Below are 27677 nucleotides of genomic sequence, written 5' to 3' on the forward strand. Positions count from 1 at the left end.
CATGCTCAGACAATTTTATTATTCCTGCTGTGCACTCATTCTACATTTTAAATGACATTTCTTGGAATACAGAGCAAGATTTTATGCCACAGAGGCAGACATCCTTCATAGGGCAAGCCACAATATGTCTTCTCCAATTCACTGCACATTATAATATTCCTCCTTCCACCTTATTGAAGAACAATGGAGTCCCCCAGCTTGTCTTCCCAAGTCAAACTCACTATTCCAAGGACTGCAATGAACTTGCTGATATCTCGTGGACACGGTGAGTATTTGCTTGTTCTCGCAGGTTTTTTTGGGGGGTCAGAAATAACTCTGAAGTTAAAAATAGGACATTATAGCTTTTTCTAACTGCAAAGCTGCATTTGGGGCAGGGTGGGGGGTGAGGGGAGGAGAAACAAAGATTCTTCCCATTTTTCTGTAATGCTGAAAGAGTTTGACAGGTTATGCTATTAAAGATAAAAATACGAAGATCACTATCCTGCTAAGGTTGAGTCCAGGTAAGGAAAAATCAGGTCTTAAGGAAAAAAACCCAACAATTAATGTAAATAAATGGAACACAGCACAATATTAACTGTAAAGTGGCTTACATTCCTGAAAACGCTTACAACTATTTTCTTACTTACATTAACATTACATTTGACTCATTGAAAACTAGCTTATCTTTGCAGGTTAAGACAAAATTCATAGAATGATAGGATTCTGGAGCCCACTGTGCCATCTTTTCTATAAGGAACATCTCACGCCGCTGTTGTTCCTTGCCTGTTATTCACAAAGTCTTTTATCAGAAAAAAAAATCACAACACAAGCAATAGCAGAACAAATTCCATCATCCTGCCTGTAACAAGCCCCCATCAGGAGATGTTGCCTGAAGGGGTGAGAGGGTAGGAAGAAAACCAATTTTACAGGTAATAAATATTCAGGAATGAACTGGCTCTAGACAGGCATGAATGATTTCTCATTTTGTGAATTTAGATCCATAAAGATAAAGAAATTTCCATCATGCACCAACTTCACCAGGAGTTGGGCATCCAAATACATGTTAGAATTGATGGAGATACTTTTTTTACGTGGGATGGGAGATGCTGTTCCTGCATCCCCTGTTGAATTGTCATCAGCTGATTTTCATCAGATGTAATTATTCCCAAAACTTTATTCAGCAACTACAGCAACATGAGAGACCATAACAGCCTTCTTTTCAATAACCTGTCTTCAAATGTTTTCTGAGAAGGAATGTACCAATAATTCTACCATCTTTCCTTTCAGAATTAAAAGTAGGCAGTATCTTTTCTTTCCTTCTGCCAAGTAGCTGTCTTGTCCTTTGAAGGTCAATTTTGCAAAGGAAAAGAAGAGAAATACAGTGTATAACAAGTAAGTGTTTTTTAGTCAATGCCTCTTACATGACAGGTTATCCATATGTTCAGAGGATTTCACAAATGTATCTCCAGTCAAAATTGCACACATAAACACAGCTTTGACTACTGATTACATTGAGTCAAAAAAGAGGATTCAGTTGTCCAAAAAATCTGTTATGTAGTTTTATTGTGCAAATGTGATACTTATTAAATATTTATTTTGGCACATGACATCCTTAAGAAGATGCCACGGCTAGAGCTCTGGACTACGAACACCCATTCCTGACACTCTCATCATGCCTTCTGTATTCTGTATACTGAGCTTCACAGACAGTCACAGAGTCACACAGAAAAAAAGATAATATTAAAGAAAATACCCTCTAGGCCTGTTTTCCTCATTCAGATTTGTGTACTTCCAAATACAAAGACAACTCCATAGAAACAACCATAGAAACCAAAGGTAAGTCAGATGCTCTGAGGGACACTGTATTTACTCTCAAACATGCAATGCCATCCCGCCGGTGTGCAGAGCCAGGGCAGGGGCTCGGGGCATGCTCGCCTCCTCTCCCTGCCTCAGCACCGTTCAGAATGGCCTTCCTTCTGCCAAAATAATGTCTCTCAAATAAATGTCACAAAGCGGTCATTTGGTTTAAACTGCATTGAGTGAGGTAATTTGAATCCGTGCTTTTAAATTGTAATAGAAAACAGGATTGAATGCACAGCGTAAGTGGAAAAGAAGTAGATTAATTAATGGTAAATCAGACTTGAAATGATTTATCTGTATCGTTCAGCCAATCAAACATGTCAGGATTTGTAAAATGCCATTCATAACAAAGTCATTATAATTTTTTTTTTCTTGTCTGTAATGCCAACCATGTCAAGAACCAGCTTTTACCATGTACACGTATATTCCTGCTTAGATCAGTTCTCTGCCTGTACCCAACTGCCGCAATCCATGACCTACACCAGCTTGGTTACACACTACGGCTGCTCAAACAGCCACAGGACCCCTGTATCCTCTTGTCATTCCGTAACAATATTTCTCGTGATTTTGATGGAGCAGGAATAGGCTTTCAACCTCTTCTATGCTGTAGCTTCTTTGAAGACTGCCTCATTCACTCACTGGCAGGTCAGTCTTTACACCCTGGTTGATGCTTTCTCTTATTTTCAAAAACAAGTCTTCAAAATGCCACAAACTCTGCAGATTTCCTTGGGAATTCCATCTGAGGCATGACTTGACAGTAAGTCCAGAACCGGAGCTTTCTGTGTACTGGAGAGGTTTTTTGTGAATAACTGAGGTACTGCTTAAGTAAGTTGTTTAAGGATAATTCAACAGTGGATATTATGTTGGAGGTTCTCTCTTGGAACTGCAGTCTTTTTTCACAGGAATAACTGCTGTTTCATGAGTAAAACAGGAACCAACTGTGCTGTTAATATGTAGTGAATAATAAATTTCTTCCCAAGACTTCAAAAATTTAATGCATAGTTCAGCTAAATTTCTATTCAAATATTTCATGCCCTCAATCCTACTTTCTCCTGCACATTAAAATAGATGAGGTATTATTTTACCTTTTTTTTTTGTATTAGATTTTATTTTAATGCATGGTTAAAAAAATTCTGCCTCTCTACCTTATTTTACTTATTGTATTTGAACATTTTCACAAGTCTCTAATCGGAATTTGTTTGTTTTGGGACACATTATTTTAGACACTTCAAAGTGGATTGACATTCAGAGGGCATGACTTTAAGACACACAAAGTCAGGCCCAGCCTCCAGCTGGGTATCGAGGAACCAGAGCACTTAATGATTTATTTCTGGTGGTAGAGCCCATTAGTTACATATCAAACAATTAGGAAGCATAGCTCTGAGGAGCCCTAGATCTAACACCCTCATATATAAATTTGCATCAGTATAAGTTATACAACACGTTTAAGAAACCTCTTCATGAAAAATACAGTACAAATGTACCTCTTTACTATTAATAGAAGTTTCAAGTAACATTTCTCAGATGAGAATAATAGGGTTGTAGGAGGAAGAGATGTGATAATGGGTCTCTTGCTATTTGAAGATCTATAAGGAGAGAATATGTAGGTTGCAAACAATATGGATATTGACATGACTTGAAGCACTAATTAAAAAATCTAGGATGAAGAGAAACACCAAGGGAGGAACCTCTCCATAGCCCCTCTCTAACAACTGAAATCTGTCCAGTTAACTGTCAACAACCATTTAAAACTCTGCTGCTGTGAAAAAGACACAGGTGCAAACATATGTAAATATGCATAATCTGGCTTCAATTAATTTCCTACACCTTTTAAAAAGGGAAAAAACACAAGACTTTATCCTTGTCGTTTTATTGATGTCACTGAAAGTTCTGCCTTAGCAGCCTTCTGATACCAGGTCCCCACATAACTTTAATTCCTGGATCCTTCACTGCTGATGCCCTTCGATGAATCCGTTGCACGGCCCATCACCTCCCTGTGTGCAGCGGGTTGGTATCGCTGCTGTTCCAAACTGGGATGGTGGGGCAGGCTAGTTAACGTCCAGCTCGTCAACTTCATCAGAGTGCACAGTGCGCTGCATCTGATGTGGCCGTGGCACCACGAGCGGTGGCAGGAGCTGTCACCTCTCTGAGTCACGGCAGTGCAAATGCAGGAGAATCTATTTGCTGCTGAATCCCACCCACATCCTCAGATTGGAATCTGCAGATGTTACGCATCATCCTGCAGAAGTGATTTAATAGCAAGCACTGAAAGTGCAGATTTATTCCCAAGGGTGAAGCAATTGGTCCAGCAGTTATTTATTCCTAACAAACCAAAAGCACTGTTGCTAAATACCTATTTTCACCAAGCAGAAAACATTAATCTGACCTAATGGAAAGCCATTAGCATGCTGTAAAGGCTCAGGTTTTTATAGGCATGCTTCCATTATGGACATTTTCAGCTCTACAGATACTAAGCTTTATACATGGGTGGTGAAAATTAACAGTATAATATTTAATTTCACTCTTTCAGGGAGGGACTTTCAAAAGTGCTCGGTGCCAGAAATCAACATTAAAACTGAAGTTACCTGTAGAAGCACAAGATTAAATCAATATTGAATGTTCTCTCACATCCCATTTTTACTCCAGCCTAGCAAAACAATATTGTAAAATCTCCAGCTACTAACAAAATAAGCCTTATAACTCACACTGCAGTTAACTATAAAGAAAACTTAGTACTAAGGAAGTACATTACTGCTTTAACGTCTCACTTGCTGCCACAGTGTTCTGGTACTACGTGACAAGCAAGGAGTCCCTATTGTCCAGAAAAAAAGTTAGCGATACATTAGATTGCATTTCACAAAAGGCAAGCTGTGCAACCGGATTCACAGAATGTGTGCAACATCTTTTATGTCATTTATGTCTCTGGAGATGTTCAAAACCAGCCTGGACAAGTTCCTGTGTAACCTGCTCTAGGAGGACCTGCCTTAGCAGGGCGGTTGGACTAGATGATCTCCAGAGGCCCCTTCCAGACCCGTATCATTCTGTGATTCTGTGATTTATCTTCTCTGTTGTCTATCTGGCGTGTATCTGTTGGCTTTTCATTACTATTGTTATTATTATAATAATCACTCTTACAAATAGTACTACATTACTACCAATTACATGTGGTGCGTATTATTTAATATATCATGTAACAATAGTCTCTTAGGTAGAGACTGAGGAGCACATTCCCTATTGTCTGAATGCCAAAGTGGAGCATGTGAACATTCCCTGAGAGCTGGGCTACGTTCAACTGTTTCTGTACTCTAGAGGAAAGGAAACCACAAAAGGCAGAGAAATTAAAAAAAGAAATAAAGTAAAAGCTTTTAAAAAATCCGTATTTAGCTACCAAGGTTAGTTGCCTTCCCAACTGCCATGGCAGAATTCAGTTTAGAAACATGTCACTAATTTTGAGTAATCTGCTGAAAAAGATACAAATGTCCTGCCATGGAGCAGAACAAATGTGTTGTGATTGAGGTGACCGGCCACATAATGTGAATAAAACCCAGGAAACATTGCAAGAGAGCCCATATCTCAATCCATAGTCTGAAAGTTCAGACTTGGAGTTCCCTGAGCAGCAATAGGGAGTGGATGCATTCATGGAAACCAGCTTTTTTAGCTGCTTGGCTCACCAGCAGAAAACCAGCTGTATTTGTAAGACATATTAGTTGTAACAACCAGTTCAGTCATTTGTCCTGTGAGCCTGGAGGACAAGTCCATTTAGTTTTGATTAAAATGTGATCTAGCACAAACCTACATGACATTGCCCGATAGTGATATTAAATTCTTCCAGTTAGAAACAGGACAAGCATAGTTTCAATGATTCAGAGGGAAAAAAAAAGGTCTCATTTTTGTATTTTTGAAGACTAACACGACAATCAGGTGCAAAGTTATATGGTAAAACACATGTTTAAAACCACTGTAATAACACTATTTAAAAATGTCTGACGTACATATAGCATGGAAGCTGACAGGAAAAATGCTCATCTTTCGTACTAAGTACTAATTTTTATATTAGTCTTTGTATAAAAAGAAAATGTGGCAATTTCAATCGTGCTTTCTCTGACAAACATCACTACATTTTCTTTCTTGTAGATAATCAACAACTTTCACCCTGCTATAATTGTGTCTATATGTGCATGGATTATCAAAATAGGCTTTAAAATTAAAGTAAAAAAAAAATAATTATCGTCTTTCAGGCTTCATGGAGTGGGTCTGCTCCCAGCCATGCAAAATACAAAGCCTGTTCTAAAAACTGCTGCTGCAGGAGCTGATTTCAAAGTAAACATCGAGATAAATGCTAACCCTCCACTTCAAATGCAACTATACACACACACGCATATAAACACACACACGTGTGTGTGACTTGTAGATGACTCCAAGCGTTTTATCTGTGATATTTCAGTGATGCAATCGTGGCAATTATTACCTTCACAAATACTTCACCCTTCTTGGTTGGAAGAGGCAATGCTCTAATTTGCTCTTTTCATTGAGGTCTCAGGCAACTTAGTATAACAATAAAAAATGAATTATTATGCCAATAATTTTATGAAGTAGAAAGGAATGGATTGTTTACTGTTACTATAAGGAAAGGCATTGCATTCCAAACATGCTTTGCTGGTTCAATAAACAAAGGTCTTTTATTTAAAATCCCTCCTATAGTCACCAGCCTTTCACGACAAAGTTCTATGTGGGTATATTTGTCATACGGCGTTTTTGGCATTCACTGGCTATTCTTCCACGGGGTTGTCACCTCTGCTGATAACCACCTCTGATCCTTCTGTCACTTGTTTTGCCTTGTCTTATAAATACAGCAGCAGATGCCAAGATCCTGCAGTTCAGTCTTTGAGATGATTACAGGTGCAGCTGAATTACTGGGAAGACAAAATAGGCTTTGATCTGAAGCTTCCTTAAAACGGTACATTTAAAACACAAAGCTCAGCTAGAATTGTATAAACAAAGACTGAGAGCTACAAAGCTCACTCTAAAGCTGAAGGCAACGTGTACATCTGCTTTCATAGTACTCAATGCTAGTTCCTTTTGCGCTCACATTATTTGTGAAAAGCCTAGAAAGTTCATCTTTGCCAGGTGCTTAAGAAGCCTGGAGGCTTATTTTAAATACATCCAAACTATAATGATGCTGGGGTTCTGTCAGAACTGGGAAGGCAGGCTTGTAGGAGCAACATCCCTCATGACATTTTGGCCACATCAGGTACTAATTAAAATGTTATCAACTCCTGCATGGTTCTTAGCCTCTCAAAACTCATTTGCCAGCTCACCCTAATGTTCTCATTCAAATTCTGTCTCATCACCTGAAAGGAGGAACAGACAGAGTTTTATCAACTGAAAAGTAAAAGAGAGCAAAGAAAAATGTCTAACTGAATGGAATTTTCCAGAAGTTCATGCTGTGCTCTGGATAAAAAAAGTCTCTGTAGAGTCATCATCTCCCCCTTTGCCTTCTTTCCTTCCTCTCTGAACAGATGCCCTGGACTTGGCCAACATACATATGCACCCAGTGTCTTCTGCGCTAAGTCTCAGAGAAGGGTCTCCAGTTGGCTGTGGTGGTGGCTTGTCAAGCACTGGCCAGTCTTTGTGAGAGGGCTCTCCGAGTTCTCAGCAAAACTGAACCCTGGTTTGATTTTAAAGCAGTGTTTAAAGCAGACCCGCAGCTCACAGTCCATGGGAGGGTTTCACAGATTCCTGACATTGCTGCTAACAGTTTAGCAGATATTGTACTCTTAGGCATTTGAAATAATAAATAAGCAAAGCTGGAAGAGTAATTAAGAGTAGAAACAACACTCACTGGGGTTAAAATGAGGTAATTGAGGAATGGTTATTTTTAGGCAAACAGTATAGGCTACCATACTGTGTACATTTGAGTTTTAGATGGAATTGCTTCCTACAGACCTTCCAAAGCCGCAGCTGAAAGTGTTAACACAACCTGCTGCACTTTTCTACATCCAGGAGGTTGCTTTGCTCCACTTTCTAGAGCTGAACAGAGAGAAATTTTAGATTCTGATCTTCAGTAAAAATGCTCTGAATTACAATAGTTGGAAATAACTCGAGCTGTTGATGATAAGGGCAGTTTCTAGCTTCCATAATGAAAATGGCCTTGAGCTTGAACGAGCAAAACTCAGGTAGTAAAATTAGTAATTTGACAGTATTTGAGAAGACACGGGCAGATCTATTGATGTTCAATCACAGCGGGAAAGCAACAGCCAAGAACATAAATTAAAAGATTATCTATAGAGAAAAAAGTAAAAACATTAGGTGATTTCACAGAATGTCTATGTTGGAACGTAAGCACATGCAATGCCTCTCAAAAAATAAGTTGAAAATGTGGCTATGTATGAAATGTAAGAGACTTCTAATTTTTACAGTTCCTTGTGCAATCACAGATGGATCTAAACTGAATTGTGAAAAAAAACCAATGGCAGTAGATAATTTCTGTAAAGTCTCATAGTAAACAGGGATAGTCATTACCATTATTGGATACCATTCTTTTAAAATGCATCAATTTTTGAGCAGTTCATAGGATAAAAGCGCTTCTTTTACACAGTTCTGTTCTTCTGACACTACTCCATCTCTGTAAGTTTGTTCAAATCTGAAATTAATGAGCTCCCAGATGATTATTGGTTTTGTGTCTCTCAATGACAGAAGACATTATTTTTATGACTAGCAGGATCTAAATGCTAGCAAGATCTAAACGTGCTGGACTGGTAGATGCTTATTCTGGAGGTAAAGTTTGGGCTATCCACCCTTAGGGTAATGATCACTGCTGCTACCTGAAGAAATTAAGTGCAGAACGTCATACAGAAATGCAAAAGCAGCACTCTTACGACGCAGCCTGTGTGTACCTATCACATGGCATCTCCAGAGGGCTGGTGACCACAATGACTGATCTACTTTCCCATTGGAAAAAAACTACCCCACATCCTTCTCAGAGTCCCTGCTGTGATTTAGGATACTGCCTAGAAGCTGCAAGACTGACCCAGGAATTTATTACAAAGACTCCCTTTTGCCAGGAACTGGTACTCTATCATACAAAAAAACCAGGGGGAAGCAATTGAATAGATTCACTTCATTTTTACTGGAGTCCACCATCTTTATTTGCTTCCTCAGGGAGCCTTGCAAAGTGATAGATAAATCCAATTTGCCCATGCTTGAGCAGGATGGAGAGAGAGATACTCATGAGTCAGCATATGCTAGCAGAAACTATTTTTCCCCCTCATTAACTTTTTTGCCCATCAGCTGATTTTTATTTTATACTGTGTATATCCCTGTACTTATTTTCTGTGTTCCCTACTGAATGTTATCACATCTGATACCATCAGGGCTTCATTAATGTAGAATGTTGTCATGTGGTGCATTATTTCGAAATGAGAAAACACAGACAGCCCTAGAAGAGAAAATGAGGAGTTGTTGGACAGCACGGGGCGAGGAGCATTTGAAGATGTCTCATGGGAATTCCTCCAGCAAATTGTTGGGAAAACTGATTGAAATTCAATAAGAAAGTGCAAATGAGACAACATAGCTCCCCAGTGAATTGCAAAGATCCCCTGGAAGGAAATCAGAACTATCTCTGCACTACTCACCTTGCAAAGTCAAGAAATGCATAAATCCCACCAGGAAATACAGCGTAGGAACACAGCATTCAGGGCAATATGAAACAATCAAGTGGAGTAATGTTAGTAAGGAAATGCAACGTATTCTAAGAATCAAATTTGAATGGATTTAGGATCTGCATAGGATTTCATTAGAACCAGTGCTACACCAGTGAAGTGTCATTAACTTCACAGGAGTGAATGGCAATTGGTACATCAGCAAACGCACTTGTCTGGGTTGGTTCATCGACGCTCAAATGCATCACATTGACACAGACATTTAGGAATGTACTTCTCGCTGTAGGTGACTTTGAAGGTGAAGGACGTGCATCACAAGCAGGGGTTTGGCTTCTGGTGAGACAACTGTCTCCTGTGGCGTGAGCAACAAGGAGTGTGGAAACTCCCCAGATGATGGGACCTTCCTGGTGCTCAGGAACTTGCTTGGATTTACACCGGCAAAGTGGTGGAGCGGCTTAATCTTTAACAAACTTTGGGTTTTTTGGCTGATGTAGTCACTGAGGCTTCAGCCATTATGGCCTCCGCTTCTGGAGTGAAGAGCTGGGGTGCTGCTAAAGCACAAAGCAAACTCCTCTGGGATTAAAAAGAGAATAGCTAAGCCAAGCTGAGTGTCAGTGAAGGCTGTAAATAAAAAGAGGCTCAAAAGACCCACTGTCTGCTGCTTACCTACTGTGACATGTACCTCCTATAGCGAAAAAACTTAATTTAACAGTATAAAGAAAAGTATGAGATGAACATACTAATGAGCACCTGGCCACTTAGATGCTGTGGGAATCAATAACTTCAAAAAGTATGGAATGGAGTCGCAAAAATCCCCTACTAATGCGTATTTTGAAGAATCATTTAAAGAAATGTCAATTCTTTTCTCAGCCCTTCATGCGCATTTGTGTATTTTTAAAGTCTTTCAGAGGGAGGATTGAGTTTTGTATATTCAAGGATATGATTTATTGAAAAGGCCCATTTTTTTTTAAATATTTGCACTATTAAAATGTTTAATACCCAAAAAAAAAAAGCAGCAAGTGAGATCAAAACCATCCTGTGGCATTATGAAAACCATAAGCTGAGCAATTCTGAAAAGGATAAAAATGGCTTGTGAGAAAGGAATTTATTTATTTTTTTTTTTAAATTGACAGATTTGGAACTGTGGTTGAGAAAGCTTTGAAAGCGGTCAGGCTGACAGGGTGTATTGTAGGGTAGTTGTAAGTCTTTGTAGAAGCAATTATTATCATTTCCCCAAAGCACAGACAAGTCCGTGAGCAAAAAAGCAAAGAAAAGGAGAAAAGGCTGGCTGGGAAATAGGCCCCCTTTCCCAGGCTTAGATGCTTACTCGCTGATGGCTTAAGCCAAAGTGAAAACAATCTGAATCTAATTTCAACTTTGGTCATTCTGCAGAAAATTAAAGAGCTGGAACCGTACCTGCTGAAAGAACAAGCGAGGAAAGAACAATGTTCTGGGCGGGGGCCAGCAGCTCTCATCTGAATGTGGCTGTAGTGCGGTTCCTTCAGACCCATCACCTGTCAGCCCCCATAGGTGTTCTTCAGAATAATGATTTAATCAGAGCAGCCATGGATCAATGCTCTCCGAGTGTTCGCAATTAACAAATTTTGTAAAAGGTCCAGCAAGGCATCCTGTAGAACTGAGGGTTGGGAGCTCCAGATAAAATTTTATGTTGTGCAAACATCAGCAGCTTTCCAGTGGCAGGTTTTTAATTGGGAACACTGAGGCCATGCTTCTGACAGGTTTCTCTCACACTGTACGGAGGTATCTACAGGAATTCATCCTTTAATTAAACCAATATTTTGCCTAGATTATTTCATTTATAGCCTGTCCAGTTCATACCCTACATTTCAGTATGTTTAGACCATACTATTACAATTAGACTATGGGCCTGATTCTGCTTGTCCAAGGTTCTGAATTTACTTGGGTGCAACTGAAAGTTGAGTCTGATTTCCCCAGGTGCAGTGCACTGAAAGATTTTTTGCATATATTCTTCAATCTCCCTCCAAAAGTACCTTTGTGCATTTTACATTTCATTATTCCCTTGATGTTCATCTTCTCACACTCTGGGCCTTTCAATTTAATTATTTGTTTTAATTCACTACAGAGCGGGAATGCACTTTTCCCATTTTGCCACAAGTTCTCGGGATGTTAAAAGCAGGACATTAAAATATCTGTAGGCTTCCAGGCCTTTAGCACAGTATTTGCTACTCCTGTCATTTTCGGAAAAAGCGGTCATTACACTAAAGGAACAAAGTCCCATTATTTTATTGTAAGCTAATAACCGGCAGGCTGCTTTGTGTATGTCTCATTGCAAAAGATTAAAAAGCATTTTCTGCTATGTGTGCTATGACTGATCATAGCTGGTAGCCACAAATCTGCACACTTAGTCAGTATAACTCTACTTTTCTAATGGAAAGAGTCAGACGCTATACCCACAACTATCCTTCGAGACGATCATGCCCCAGATTTGAATCCTCCGCTACCCAGTGTGCTCACAGGGTGACCGATGGCAGAATTGGGTGGTTCGATTTTTGTGTGGATAATAGAGGATCACGATATATTTGCTCCCAAAAGGATTCAGTAAATTTGATAACCAACTGTTGCTTAAAAAGTAATATGTGGAATGGCTTAAAGTATCGATGTTAAATTTGGATGAGTAAATCCAAATGAGTAAAATGATGTATGAGTAATACTAATTGATGTTAAAACTTATATCTGAAGCTGGATAAATTTACCTATTAGGCCAATTAAGACTATCAAGAGTAATTTGATTTGAGGAGACTTTAATGTTTCCCTTGATTCTAGTGATAATCTTTCATCTGGAAAAGAAACACTCGAGCAGGTACACAGCACTTGTAATGGGCATTAACGGAGCAGTGTTTTGCAGAGTAATCTGTACAGGCTGGGGCCGCTAACTGGCATAAACATTTTAACAGTGATGCCAAAATATCCATTTCGTTTCTGAAAACTGCTTAAGGAAACCACAACAATTATGTCCTGTACTAAATAACAATGATCGCTTTCTTCATCTTTCTTCATTTATCATGCCCTTCTGGCTAACAGAGGCAGAGCTGCACTGCTGGTGCTATCAAGTCCTTGTTTTCAGTGTGTATTTACAAATAAGCCAAGGCACAAGGGGATGCTTTTTATCTAGGGATGTAAAAGTCACTTATACCTGGTTTCTAGGCAAGAGATGATGACCAATAATGAGCACGCAAAGGATTTGTACAAATACGTTTAGGAGTGTTAATATAAACATTGATAGTTATGGGTTTTAGGGGGTACTTTTTGGTGTTTATCTAGAAGAGCAGTCATATTGAGAGACTAATGTACCAAATTTAATTTTTTCCCCAATAAATAGGTGTGAGAGAAAATGCTTTGAAGTAATTTGGGGAGAAGATGTTGACTTGTCAGTGATGACAAAAGTTGGTTCCCTTCCATAGGGAGGGAGGGGAGAAGTGAAAAACAGGGTATTATGTTATAAACTGTGAAGGAGGTTTCAGGGTGTCTCTCCTGTCCCAGGGCTGTAGAGTCCGATCCCTTCGATCAATAATTACCTACAGTCATACAGGCTTCTATTAGGTATTCCCTTTTAGCAGAAATGTGGGTGTGTATTTCAACAACCAAGAACAACACAAGCCAACCAAGGCCCTGAGAAAAAAACCTGCCGATATACTTCAATGGTTCAAACACAACTACTTAAATATCAACGTTATATATAAGTGAAAGTATTTGCCTTAAACTTGGCTAAAGTCTGTGGAAGAAAGCAGACATGAACGGTCTGCTGGTACTTCACACAGTTTGATAGTTTGATTACCATTTTATCAGGACTGTTCTACAACACACAGCATTTCTTTTATTCCATGGTGAAGGTGAAATGCATAGAGAGAATTACATTCTATACAGATCAAGTGGACTAGTTGAGATTTATACTCACATAAATTGGAAAAGTGTAGATTTCAGCTCACTGCATAGTATTTTCTTGGCTAAATGGTTGTAAAATGGATTTGGAAGACAACACAATATTTTCAGATTAAGCTACTGTACTGAAGACAGTGGAGTTGAACTCTTGTAGTGGCCATTTCTCTACCTGTACCCACATAAGAACAGTAAAAAGCCTTCTAGTGTGAGAAATGAAAAGTTACACTTTTTTTCAAGTGTGAAGTTCTCAAATACTTTTACAAACATCAGTTTTTGAAAATGTTGTGTTTATTTGCTATAGCTCTAAGTAATGAAACATAAGAGAAATGCACTTATAATGTTAAGAAAATCCTACACAAGTCACTGGGAAATTATTTTCTTTTTTTTTTTTCTTCCTGAAACCCTCACTGACAGCAAGAGGAGATTGGATTTAAGTATTTGTGTAACAACAGGTGAAGGACACACACAGTCACTCTTTTGCATAGCGGGCAGAATCACAGAGCTACTCCCATACAGGTAATAACACAAGAGGAGCCTCCTTCAGTTGTCGTAAAGGCAGGCAGTAAAGAGAAAAAATCACCCTTGGATTCATAGCCACCTGCCTGTAAAAAGCACTGCTGAAAGCCCAATTATTTTGACAGATACTGAAGAGAGACAAAAAAATAAGGACTTATGTAAATTACAATGAAAGAACTCAATGTATTTCTAAAAGTATCTCAGGAATTTACAGTAAATAATGCTTTCAAAGGAAATGGTAATCATCCTGCATTGAAAGCTTCTGATCTTACCATCTTTACTCCAGATCATATTAGTACTGTGCATCATTACAAGAATGTGTTCTTTGAAGCATGTGTACTCTATCTTCCTTCTATTCACCATAAATACCCTCTCTGTGAAAGTACACTTTGCCACTGTGCACACATTTTTCTTTCTAAGATTTAATTCATTTCCTAAAGAAATGTCACACAGAAATCAATCTTGCCAGTACAAGTTCACAAGGCCTGATTCATTTAACAAATGATTTATTGACAACTGTGAGATAGAAAAGAATGGGATGTTGTTATTAAGAGCAACATTGCACATTTCCAACAGTGTATATATAGAGACAATATACAGAGGATGTTAATATTCTTTTATGCACAAGTGATACCTTGCAAGAAGAAAGAAGAGAGCTTGCCATGGCTAATGGCTGTCTTCCAGCTTCTATTCCAGCTCCCTCTCTGTACTCACAGCTAATGTTATTGAATAAATCTTGACCTTTGCTGTTTTGGATTCATTGAAAAACAATAGCTTGTAGAACAAGAGATAAGAAAACAAGTGTCCTGTTACAGAAAATGTAATTTTGATTGGTATTCAAATATAATCAGTTCTTCACGGACAACCTGACAGTTCAAACAAAACTGCAAATGTAGCAGCAGACCACAACTGAGTGTAGTACTTAATGGTATGATAGATCATCTGGGAAGTATTTATCTAAGCAGTGTCACACATGGGGATTAAATACTTCTTCTCCTTCTCTCTTTCCTTCCTGTCTGTTTTTCACCCAGTGCCAAAGAAAGCAGTGTTTGCAGCTCTCTAGGTTGAATACACCTTGCATTTCTTCATATATTGTAGATCTAGATACTTTTTATTTTCTATTAAACAAGGCATGGAGAAAAGAACCAATTCCCTGCACTACACATTAATCTATATGTTCTACAAGCATGGTGGGATCCTAGGATATCTCATAAAAATGAAGAATATTTCCCTCGAGCTGTCTTCTGCTCTCATATCCTTCATGACTAGAGTGATCAAATGTGACCTTCAACATGATAAGTACTTTGGTGTCCCCAGGTCAGGTGTTAATTCATCCAAATTTACTTCAATGTCTCCTGGAAAAAGAGTCCAAGCCCTAATGTCAGATGCTCAGGCTCCTGACTCAAAGTACCTGCACACGCCCTGGATAGAGAGCGCCTCGTCCTAGCCAGAGGCACAGAAATAGTTTTGAAATCTTGGTTGTCCCTGAGGACTGAGGAGCAGGGGCTGAGCTAAATCACAGCACTGCATAGTTGAGAAGTTGGTACCTCTAACTAACCCAACATGCTAAAAGCTATACAAACACAGGAAAAAACAGCTCATGCATTAAAGAGTTCATGCTCAGATTTTCGTTTGGAGAAGTAAAACAGATCCTCAGTCTTTCCTTGTATTGCTGAAGAAATTATCTGACAAAAAGCAGGAAAAGACATTATTTCTACCGATTTCTAAAGTGCAAAAAGTGAGGAATATTTGACATGCTTCATTAAACACAGAGGAAAATATAAAACATTTTGAAAAAATATAGTTGAACAGGATGTAATATTTCCACAGGACTCCATACAAAAAAAGGGGAAAGATTAAAATCTGTTCCCAGAAAGATAATTTAAGCCCAGAGTAATACATTCCCTCCGTAGTAATCAGTCTGCAAATCGGATGATTTAACTGAGACCATCAAAATCTCTGTAACAGAAAACAGGAAAACCTGATGAATTCAACTGTACTATATTGCACTGTCAAAATTATAAAGTGAAAATGTTAACTCAACCTACAAGACCTTTTAACCGCGTAACAGAATTTCAGAAGGAATTTGAAAGAAAAAAATCACAAGCACCCATAATTCACGAAAACAAGTCTATATATTTTCCTACATCAGAGGTATGCTGAAGGGAAAACCAAGAAGATGTGAACTCGGGCACCGGTGTATTTACAGCCAACAGTCACAAGGTAGCAGCACAAAGCATCAGTCTAAAGAATTTCTTAAAGATCCTACAGAGGTGGAGGTGACGTGTCATCAGTCACCAGGACACAGCTGTAAGTGCTGAGGCAACATAACTTACCGCAATTAAGTACTTAGTGGGGAGTAAGTTCAGCGCTGGCGTAGCCTGTGCTAACCTTTGCGAGCCAGCGAACAAAAGCCCAATAAAGAGAATTGACTTTTTTTTTTTTTTTTTTTTTGGATTTACTGCAGGCACGAGAGATGTGTTATGTGAGTCAACATCAGGGCGCAATAAGACCAGGGAACAGAGGATGTCTGGTGGGGTCGTGGAGGGGAACCTTACACCTGGCAGTCTCACAGCTTACAAATTGGTTGCTCAGTTCCTCAGCTGACCTGCTTTTGAACAAGAAATTATTGTTTTCCCCTTTCAGTACCCTCTATATACACTTGTTAAAAGAAGCAAAAGGAAAAAGGATATATATCAATTCTCTACACATTACATTGTATATACAGTATGATGGAATATGTATGCATGTACAGTAACTTGGAATTCTCAAAAGTAAGTAATTCCATATTCTAGGAAATAAATGTAAAGGTCAATAGGTCAGGAAAGATTAATAAAGTAATTCTTGAGCTCCCATGAGGGGAAGAGGCACTCATAGAGATGGACTCCGATCTGCAGTATAGTTGTAGCTGAACATTCACAGGTTTTTCAAGAGCTGGATTTTTTGGCTATTGATCTGCCAATCACTTTTTCTGTAGGAGGAAATTCGGTTATCCACATCTCATTGAGCCTTTTTCACCCAGTTGCTTTTGTGGGAATTATGTTTGTTGTACATCCGCATCTTTTATGGTATCTCAGAATAAAAAATTGAATAGCTGCTGTGTTGAATTCTAAAGATCATTATTCCACTTGTTTAGAAAATGAAAATGATACCCGCTTTTTTCTCCCCTTGCTCTCACCATCAGTTCACTTTCAAACTGCTTGGTATATTTTACTCAATTAAAAAAATGTATCTTTTGTTAACTGGTGTTGCCTGGACAAATGCTACAGATGTTCCCAATTTTGACATTGTCCCTGTCATCAGAATAAATTTGTAAGACTGTCAGATAAAAGCTCTCTAGCATAGGAAGCACTATGACTTCTCCCTTTAAAACGTGAAATAATTTCTCATTACTTACTATAGTTCCACCATAAACCCTGGTGACCTCCCCATTGTCTGGAAACTCAATGAATTCCTTGTCTGGTGCTTTGGGTCCCACCCACTCCAGCTCAGCATCTACTTTCTACACATCAGTAAAGCCACATTGATTCACCTCAAATGGCCCGTGTCTGGCTAATGTTGATGCCAACTACTCTTTCTTTATTTCTTCAACTCTCAGATACCTTCAACACAGTTTTCTCAAGGATCTTGTTCTCCCATGGCTCTGCCTCCCATGTTTTTCTGCCTGTCTTCTACATGTTTCACTTATGCTCTCTGCGGCAACCTGGGAGGGGTCTTCTGTCCTCACCCTTCTCTTTCCTTCCACAAACACAAACTCAGCTTTCCAACACGTGCACGACAAAGACAGATGGATTGACTTTTCCCCCTCAAATTGGAATTTTTGTCCATGTTTCATACACCTCCTCACAAATGCCAACTTGTCAGCTTAAGATGACCAGAGGCAGAACAGATCTCCTCATCGCTCCTCTCTACTGTTCAAACCCCTTTGTTGGCGATCTTCTCCCACCCCTCTATCTGTTACATCTAAGTGGGGTTGTAGCCTTTCCTGGGACTGTGTTAAACTTCAGCTCTGCTTCAATTTTTTGCAAAGTCTCAGTAAATGATGATTTAAAACGACTTTTCCAATCCATTCTAACGTGTAAGCAGCTTTTATCAGCTTTCCTCCTGACTGTTCTCACATCCTTTCCTCTGGCCTTACTGAATCCCACCATCTCTGTATCATATCCTTTCAAAAAGCTTCTACAAGGATAATTTTGCAAAGATAACGTAGCCTGGTTCCTCACACTGACCATGCCATCCTCCGCTGCCTGCATTTTTCCACTCACCTCCCAGTCTCTACTACATCACACATAAGCTTTAAGTCTTTGTTTCAGGACCCTTTAGTTTCTCTCTATTTTACTTCTAATCATACCTCTACTAAGCCATCATTGACTTCCCTCTGTTAACGATGACAGCGTTTATTACCCAGTTGCTAAATTTTGAAACAAGTATTTTCAGTTTTTCTTGTCATATCTGTCAGAAAATCTCTGTAAACACCTGCAAAATCATGTCAGAATCCTTCTTAAAACTCAAGTTTAACATGATGCCTACACAAACCCAGACAAATGCATGATAATTAGGCACTGAGGTACTGACTGTAACACTGCCCATACTGCTGACCTGTGCTGTCACATTTTTAATTAGCATTGGCAGCATTGTTTCTTCTCTTTGCTTTATGTAGGTTGTAAACTTTTTGCTTAGAAACCATTTTTTTATTCTGCTTACATGAAATGGGCATTAGCAAATATCTGACTGCCTTACTATCTTAAGCAACTAAGTTGATAAAAGAAAGCTATCTTAAAAAATAGAAATATAAATCCCCTTTCAGATGTATAAAATGTATTTTGCAAGGATAAGAAAATGAATGTAACAACGTGGCACAGTGTCAAAAAGAAAACCCACTAACTGGGATGGATGATGAGGGTTGTAAAGAGAAAATCCAAAATTCATGGCATTGTTTACTTCACTGTAAATCTGGAAAAAATCTAGAGGTATCGGTGAAATTATTCCATGTTTGTTTAACTGGGAGGCTGTACAGGATGCAGTTCAGCCATCTGTGCTTGGTCCATCTGTACTTGTAGTACTGTACTACTACTGCTGTCAAACTTTGGAGACGTTACAAGATATGCCAAGGAGTGCAGAATGGTAGATGACAGCACATCGATTAAGATCTCCATCTCAGATTGTCCTCTCCGGTCACAGACACACTTCAAACGAAAATCACTAACTAAATTTTCCTAAAAACTCCTTGAAATTACCTCCTTATTCCTATATTGTGCATGCATTTCTACTCTTCTAAGGGAAACTACTACTGTCAGTCAACAATTATATATAAAAATAAGAAAATAAATAGTGCTCTAAGGAACAGAACTAACAAAGCCTGCCCTGCTTCAGATTTGTTTCCTACATCCCAACCGCTTAAGCCGGTATAACTCTCCAATGCCACACATGCCAAAGCTATGCCCAAATTCCCCTTGAAATATTTTCCTTCCCACAAAACTAGATCTCCAAGGAGCAGCAGGGACTTCCCTTTGGCTGTGTGACTGGTAACAGGCCAGGCAGCCCAGGGAACTGCAAAGCCTTTCCTTTGGGTCTCTCTTTTCAGCCCATTTCTCAGTCTTGTTCGTAACCAGAGGGGAATCACAACCTCTGCTACTGTTTGAGTTGACTTACAGGCTCAACAGGTACGAAAGGGAGCTCAGCAAAAAGTTTGTATAGCCTTTGTTGAAAACATCTCTGATATAACTCAGTGCAATAAAGGAAAACAGTTCTCAATACAGACAGTTCCTCTCTGTGGGTTTGTTTATTTTGAAATTGGGAAAAACTGTGTTGAAGCCTTTAAAGTATAGATGATGAAGCCTTTTCTCCTTCTCTGACTGCTGTGAAGAACCAGCACTTCTGTGTTTAACAAGGCGCAGGGACAGAATGTGCAGAAGCACTTGCAGGTCTTTGCCATTGGACACGACCTTTCATTAGTTTCTTTGCCTCTTAGATACATCAATAAAGGCAGCTGCACTTAATTCATATCTTTATATTCAGAAAACACTGCAGTTAAGTATGAGTGCTCTGATACAAAGCCTCACTGCCAGAGAACTATATCTGCACTGCAAACAAAGTAGTAAAACCCACTTAGCCATGAATTAATACATAATGAACAACTGACAATAATTATTTCAATGTAGTGTTCCTGACCTGCTTCAACACTTCCTTCCTTTTTCTCTAAAAGTATTTTTCAGAAGGTTTTGCACTTGATTTCTTAACCACAGAGGCACTTAAGAGTCTGCATTTTCCATTAATTCTCTATATAATAATAAGTATCACTTTCCTCTGAGACAGAAGTGGAAATTATTGGCTTTTTTTTTTTTTTTTTTAATGATGAGAATGCAAACCTTGTGACTTAGGGCTCAGCAGAGCTCAACACATCTCATGGACCTTTACTCTGATAAGACTTTGTTACAGAATGAGAGAATTCAGTGAAGTGTGGTAGGTGTAATTAAAATTGTGTTATGCTGCTGATCCACAGGCAGATAAATTCTATAAGCATTAAATTGCATTGGTTTGTTAAAAAAAAAAAATTGGCAGTTCATTTTCTTGTAAAAAAACTACATCAATTTAAAGATGGTGAAACTATAAATCTGAAATGAGCTACAGTAGTTCACAAGTTTCTCAGAATAAACAGAGGTCTCTGTACTCCCCTACCAAGAGACTTGACACTTTATGCGGAGTGCAGTGAACCAACTTAATAACAATTATAAACCAAAGGGATTTACATGCCCAGATTGCTGACTGGTGGCATATTAATCCACTTTCTTCCATCCCGAGTATAAACTTCTTAATAGAAAATACAGAGATTTTCAGGGAGTGAAGGTCAAAGGTGTAAATCAAAATGTTATGTTTGTAATTTTTTTATTTGCCATTCAGTGAAACAAATTTGATTAGGGGAAAATAAGCCTGGCATCAAATGTCGTGATGTGGGCAGATCTTCCATTTGCTCCGATTTGAAATAAAATTTCTGGCTATTTTCCTTGTGTATTAACGGCAATATTTCATCATCGTTAGGAGTCTAATCACAAAACGTTCCACATGGAATATTATAAATCAAGAACCCTGTTTACTTGTCACATGGGCTTGCAAGTTCAAAGAGACTGGCCTTTTTGGAAAAGTTACCCTTTATCACGTTTATCAGTCTGTGAAAATCAGAGTAAAAAGTCATCTGTTACAATCTTGTCTAACAAAATATTAACACATACTTTCACAGACAGCCGCAATTACTCACAGGGCTGTAGAGATAATGGGAAGAAATTAATTGAAATGACTTTACACATGCAGGCAAATTCTTGAATTAAAATCAGATGAAAGTCAGATAAAATTGCACCAGGTTTTAAGCTGAAGCCATGCAATAAGTTTTTACTTAATGGGCATGCCTTTGTTCTGAAAACCTACTCCGCTCATACTGCGGAGTATTCTTCACAGATTTACCTGTGAACATTTACAATAAAGTGAACAATATTTATTTTATGATCACTTCCTCAAGTTATTTATGTAGTTAAGATGAGGAATGGTATAGAATGAAGATTATATAAATAGGATTAAAGGTCAGGGCTAAAGAGCTAGTGTAGTTCATACATAGAAGAGCAACAGATGGACGTTTTCTAGAACCTGTTTATGAAGTCGTGCCCATGAGCAGAGAGTCAGGATCAAACGAATGAATTCGGGGAGAGGAAAGAGCCAATTTATATGTGCTCAGGTAGTTCGTTGGTTACGAACTGAGGTTGTGAAAATGAAAACATTCATGAAAATGAGAACACAAACGGGTACTTATTGCTGAATTCTGAATGCCTACCTCGCCTTTTTTGATATGATTTTTTTATATAAGCAGCAAATCTTGAAAGAAGCTTCCATTCACTGTTATCTGTTGGTTCCATTTATTTGTCTTCTGGCAGATATCTGTCAGTTCCTTAAATATGCCATTTATTACCAGGCTTTTAAAAATCTCTTCTGCAAACCTGTGTTTTTATTTTACTGTGTCTTCCCAGAATTCTTGTAGAGCATCAGTAAGAGCTTGTTTACATATGAAGTTATTTATGGACAGGAAAAAACACATCTGCTTCCCTCAAGAATGATTCCATGTGCAGATAAACCCAAGGCTATACTATATTCTCAAGGCATTCACAGAAAGTTAGCAGAATAAGTGTTAGAAAGTGCTTTGGGGAAAAAATATCTTGATATCTTGTTTAGAATTAGACAATAGTGATACTAATCTTCTCCTTCTTATCTATGTACCTATGAGACATCTGAAACACCAGTGAGCCATTTCTGGAAAATATGCTTCAATATCCTTCTAAGAATGTAAGAGGATAAAATCCAGATTACCAACCTGTTTTCCAAAACTGTTCACTGCTAGGTATTACACAAATATCTTGAATATCATGATATATTTGCTCGTGAAAGTGTTTTTGTGATTATTCTGCTGAAGTTAATACCTTCTAGAGACAGAGGAAAACACAGCACTATCACTGCAATAGTTGCCTGACTTGAAAGTCACTCAATTCTATATGGTCAATGAGGTCCCTTCAGATCATCCACATTACTGTGAACATTTTATTCTCATCCCCAGAATAACATAAGGAGGGTACCAACGTTCAGTCCCTCCTTCTCCCAGAAATGAATGGAGTCCAGAATAAGCAAAGCAGGTAATAAGGGTGTGCAAGTAACGCAGGCCTGCACACAAACTGCATACATGTACATTTTAATCTAAAGCATGGTCTAAGCTAGACTCAAAGCTTTTGTGTTTTCTCCAACTGGAAGACGGTATGGATACCAACATAGACAGCCCATTGAGAGAGGAGATGAAAATGAACATTAAAGTCTCCCAGGGTGCCCAACATAGAGGGAAATTTGATTTTGCTTTGCTTGTTCTTCACCTCCAAGTCCAGTTAGGAGGAGCTGTGCTGGTGATACTGATCAGGCTTAGTGTGATGAAGCTACTGGCTTGGCTTCCTCAAATTTACATGTCAAAGCCCTTTGTTCCTTCCTGCAGTTGCAGGTGTGCCAAGCACAAGGCAAGGCGAGGGCCAGTTCCTACGTGGGGAGTGCTCAGTGCTCAGCCTGAGCGGGAACATGCTGTGAATGCTGAAAACACGAAGCAGCACAACACTGTGATGTTGCAGTTTAGGTTTAACGTAAAAAGTAATATTTGAATTATTTCCCATTCTTGCTACAATCATTAACATAAAATCAATTTATGTTGTGACATTTTCAGTTCTCATTATGATCTCTGTCACAAGTGGGAGGATTTTAATCCCCCATAAAGTCTTTAGGACAAAGCAGAATAATATGCACTAAATGCATTATACATTTTCTAATATGACCTTTTCACGGTTCTTCAGTTTGAGTGCCTGGTCACTCCTGTTCTTTGTCTGCCTTGGTAATCTGAGAGGAACAGGTGGAATGGTAAATAATCAAAATACCGAATCTTTAAAAGGTTAACTTCATACTGCAAGTGACTTATTTATAGGTTATATATACTGTATGTTCATATTCTGCAAGCCAGAAAAAAGCTAGGAAGAAAAGCAAATGGCTGACTATTTCTCTTCTCATGACAGTGATAAAAATTATTTGGGAAAGGATTAAGACAGCTGTGCAATAGGTACTAATTTTATTCTGCCAGTAGTTCATGCGTATTTATGCTGCGTGAAATGATCTATTTTTTATGGAGATATGGGGAGCTTTAGTCACCTGTCACTCTTAAAAGGGCTGAGAGCCTCAGAAAGAGAATGGTTTCAAAATGGAAAGTAATGCTAATCCTCTTCCTGCTGTTGTCTTTTGGGGATTTTTTTTTTGGTATGAAACCTAGAAAGTAATCAAAAGTGAACCTGATACCGAGTACTTTGTAAAGTAAGTGGCAGGTAATCCTCTTCTCTCCTTATTGTTTTCAGCTGTGGCAAACTGCAAAGGGACAGGCAAGAAAAGAGGGGATCACAAGTGAGAAAAGAGAGAGAAGTCAATATATCCACTCAAGGAGAGCATGGACCAAACATGAAGGATACGACCTGGCATCTGATTGTATTGCATTTAAACTAGAGAATATCCTTCTGACTCTTTGGTGCTGCCCTACTTTACTATAGCCAAGCACGGGAATTCTCCCAGGAAAAGGGATGGGGAGACAGGCCGAGGAAGGACGTCAGTTCCTGGAATGATTTCTGTATCAGTAGCAAAGATTTTTTTTCTAAGGAGGGCTGGACAAGGAGTATAAAATTGCACATGGAGCAATAATGTACCCCCACAATGCACTCACAGGTATATAGAAATAAGGGAATGGCAAATGAATTAATAAAACATATAAAGGCCCCTATATCATAGAGATGTTAAACTTTACTATAGAGTGCCCTCCTTACAGGAAAATTCTTGAAAATGAACAATAACAAAAAATCCCAAAGGGAGAAAATTCCTCTTTAATATGATTTTAAAAAGAATCCTATTACGTGAGAGAAGTGCAGCTCTGGGTGGAAGGGGTCTTTGAAAACCAATATCCTGTTCCCAAGGCTAAAGGCATTCAGGCCCTTACGTAGGTATCCGCAGACCATTCAGTGGAGATAGGCGGCTCCTTTTTTCATTCATTCCTTTTCCTACCTCTATCACAAAACTCCTAGGAGCTTAATAACGTACAGTCCAAGCAGAAATACTTTGGGTGTGGGTTCAGCAGTTCAAACAGGATGATTTGTCTCCCCTTTGTGTGGGCTGGGGAGAAGTCACCTAATGAGGCACTGCTGAGTTCGGCTTGAAAGTTTCTATGAAGCCCTAATGCTGTGTCCTTGTTATTCATCCTAAAAAAGGGGGGACAGGGTTTTTCAAGTAGTTGAAACTCATAAGCAAGTTATCTTTCTGCTCTTGTGTCTAGGAAGACTTTCAGAAAGGGGAAAAGACACAACCAGCACGCAGAGAACCTACTTTCTATTCCCTATTAAAATGGCAATAATCTCTATTGCTTTGTAGCCTACAAAGCAATAAAGAGCAGCTAAGATTAATTAAACTCTGAAGGGAGGCTGAAGCCTTTAATCAATCACCAGTGCTGGTTGTTGCCACTATTACCATTCATAGAGATTATTATATTGCAATTCAAATTACAAAGCAAGGCATTAGTAATATAAGAAGGGCACTGCCAGTCAATTTTTAGATATCTAGTTCCAGGTATTGAGGACCTGCTTTTTCACAGTATCTGAAAACTGTTAACAAGTTCACTTCACCCTGACCATTTCCTTCAATTGTGGGTGCTCAGCACTTCAGCAAATGAGGCCTCAGAGTTTCAAATCAGGAACCTGGAAAATTAGAAGATGCAGCTAGCGACCCTTCGTGAAAAATCTGGCTTAGCAAGATGGGCAGCGTTACAAAGGAAATCAGTGCCAGGAACTGCACAAGAATTAATTTCTCCAGGGCAGCACACAACAACCGCTCTGCCTACGTGACTTTTTCTTTTTTCTTTATTTTCTTCACCCCTTGCAATTTGCCGCCTCTTGTACTCTGCAGCTCTGGAGAAATACAACGTAACTGTTGTCTCCTCTGCTCTGCAACCAGCCCGTGGCCAAACCAGGAACATTTCATACTGAATGAGAAAAAGATGCTTTAGACTAAATGGTAGGCAAACATGTAATTAAAAACTATATCATATTGCATACAGAAAAGGGGTTGAATGAATCCTATCTGAAAGATGGACTGAGGAACCTCTCTCACTTTCAGGTGTACTTTGAAAACCAAACAATTATCTGAGAATTATTTCAATTATCAAAGGTTTTAAAACCACATTCAGGAAGCTTCAAAAGACACTTTTCTTGAAAAAAGTGAAAACATGATCTTGCATAATTCCCAGGCTGGTGACACTCAGGTGTGAGAAGAAAAGAAAAACACAGTAATAAACCTTTGAATTCATGCACAAATTCTGCATTTGTTAATAGCATATTTGCTCTTGCCTTTCAGTGGTTAAAATGTATCTTTAGGGCAGGTAGGGCATCATACCACCAAATTATACATCATTCTAATTTTCTAAGAAGGCTGTTTACAGAATCCTAATTATATATAATAGCAATGGAAAGGGTCACACTTCCTATGAATTGGTGTGAACTGAACTGCTTTAAACTCCTGTTCTTTCAGAGCTGCCTTAATTTCTGTTGAAAGGAGGAGGCCATCAAGCTGTGAATACTCCAGGACAGGTCCTCCACTGACATAAATCAGTACTGACTTTAATGGAGCCATGTGGATTTACAGCAGACAGCAATCTTGGCTGGCTGATTGTCCAGAGAGTGTGAAAGCAACTGACAACTCTACCATTTGGAGAGCTCCACTGAAAATAGGTATTCCCTACAACTTCTGATTTTTGGCATCTGCCAGACCTATGCGTATGGTACAAGTCGCTAATACTGAAAGATTTAAAGTCTATTTGAAGTAGAACAATAATGACAAGAAAAGACAGAATAAAGAGTTTTCCATAATGATAACACCACATATTGTATACCACATATGTTAAGTACTCAAAGCACTTTAGTAAAAAAGCATTAATTTCCTTTCATAACATGGTCAAGCATGATATCTAACACACAGAAGTGAGAAGTGCCACTGCAGCTTTTTAGAACTCATTACAACATACCTCAACAGAGAACAGCAAATGCTATTTCAGGAGTAATTTGAATCACTGATGTGGTCTATGCAGGAGCTAGTTACATCTCCTTGATAAGGAAGGATAATTTGTCACAACACTGACAAAGCACAGAGCAACTATGAACTATCCCAAGGTTACTCCAGTGCAGAAGAAAAGGAAAGGTGGTTTGCTCTCATGTCTTCTGGCTGGAGAAGGCTCCATTTTGCCCAGGTGTCAAGGACATTGGAACTTGCATTCGAAGGGCATATGAGCAGGTTCACCCTGAGCAGAATGGAAAGGAATAACGGGCATCTTCTGAGACCCAGGGAGACAAACAACTGCCTGGGGGACAGGACGCTAAGGAATAAAAGAATATGGGATGGTGATACCAGGTTCATTTAGCCTAATGCTCTGTGATGATGGCCAATGCCCAGTCCTAAAGGAGAATGTACAATCGTACCACTCCAGAGCGTTCTTGCAACTTCCCATGACTTTTTTGCTATTTAGAGCAGAGATAGATTAAAAATGTGAACAGGAACGTAAAATACAGATGCAATGACAAAGTGTTGCTGAAATATGCCAGGAACTGAAAAGCCTTCATAAGCACGTGGAGATACATACACACAAAATCATCACTAACAGAAAATAACTAATATCATGGGAAGTTACCGCACTCCTGGGGAGAAAAGGATGACTACTATTATTATTGTTGTGATTATTATTATTTGGCATACAGTTTCTGTGCTGGAAAATGGAGTTTTGAGAAGATCAAAATAATTTACAAATTGGGAACGACAAGCTGAAGCACTGAAATGTTGAAATTAAGCTCATTCATTTCAAAGTGATGTTTCTGCTTCAAAAACTGTCACATTTCATTTTTAAACTTTTTTAAAATGCTTTTTACTTTACCAAGAAGAATTACCCCCCTCAAATCCTGACTTTCCAGTCCAGTCAGTAAACTGAAAAATCAATTATTCGCACAGTACTGGTTTTGGGGAAAAAGGCCAGAAGAGACAAGCACATACAAAAGTCAGTGGGGAATCAAATGGAGAGTGAGAGAGAATAAACATGGAATTTATCCACAGGGTTGACAGAGCCTCACAAAAAGCTGACTGCTATTCCTAATTTAT

The 27677-nt window shown here is 38.8% G+C and overlaps 1 protein-coding gene across 1 annotated transcript in view; it reads right to left on the bottom strand.

Moving 5' to 3' along the window:
• SPOCK1 (SPARC (osteonectin), cwcv and kazal like domains proteoglycan 1) overlaps window positions 1-27677 on the bottom strand; it is a 301716-nt gene that overhangs the window by 15005 nt on the left and 259034 nt on the right. The gene's annotated exons all lie outside the window — the stretch shown is intronic.

This window comes from Numenius arquata, chromosome 11 (genome assembly GCF_964106895.1).
Source record: "Numenius arquata chromosome 11, bNumArq3.hap1.1, whole genome shotgun sequence".
Classification (NCBI taxonomy): Eukaryota; Metazoa; Chordata; class Aves; order Charadriiformes; family Scolopacidae; genus Numenius; species Numenius arquata.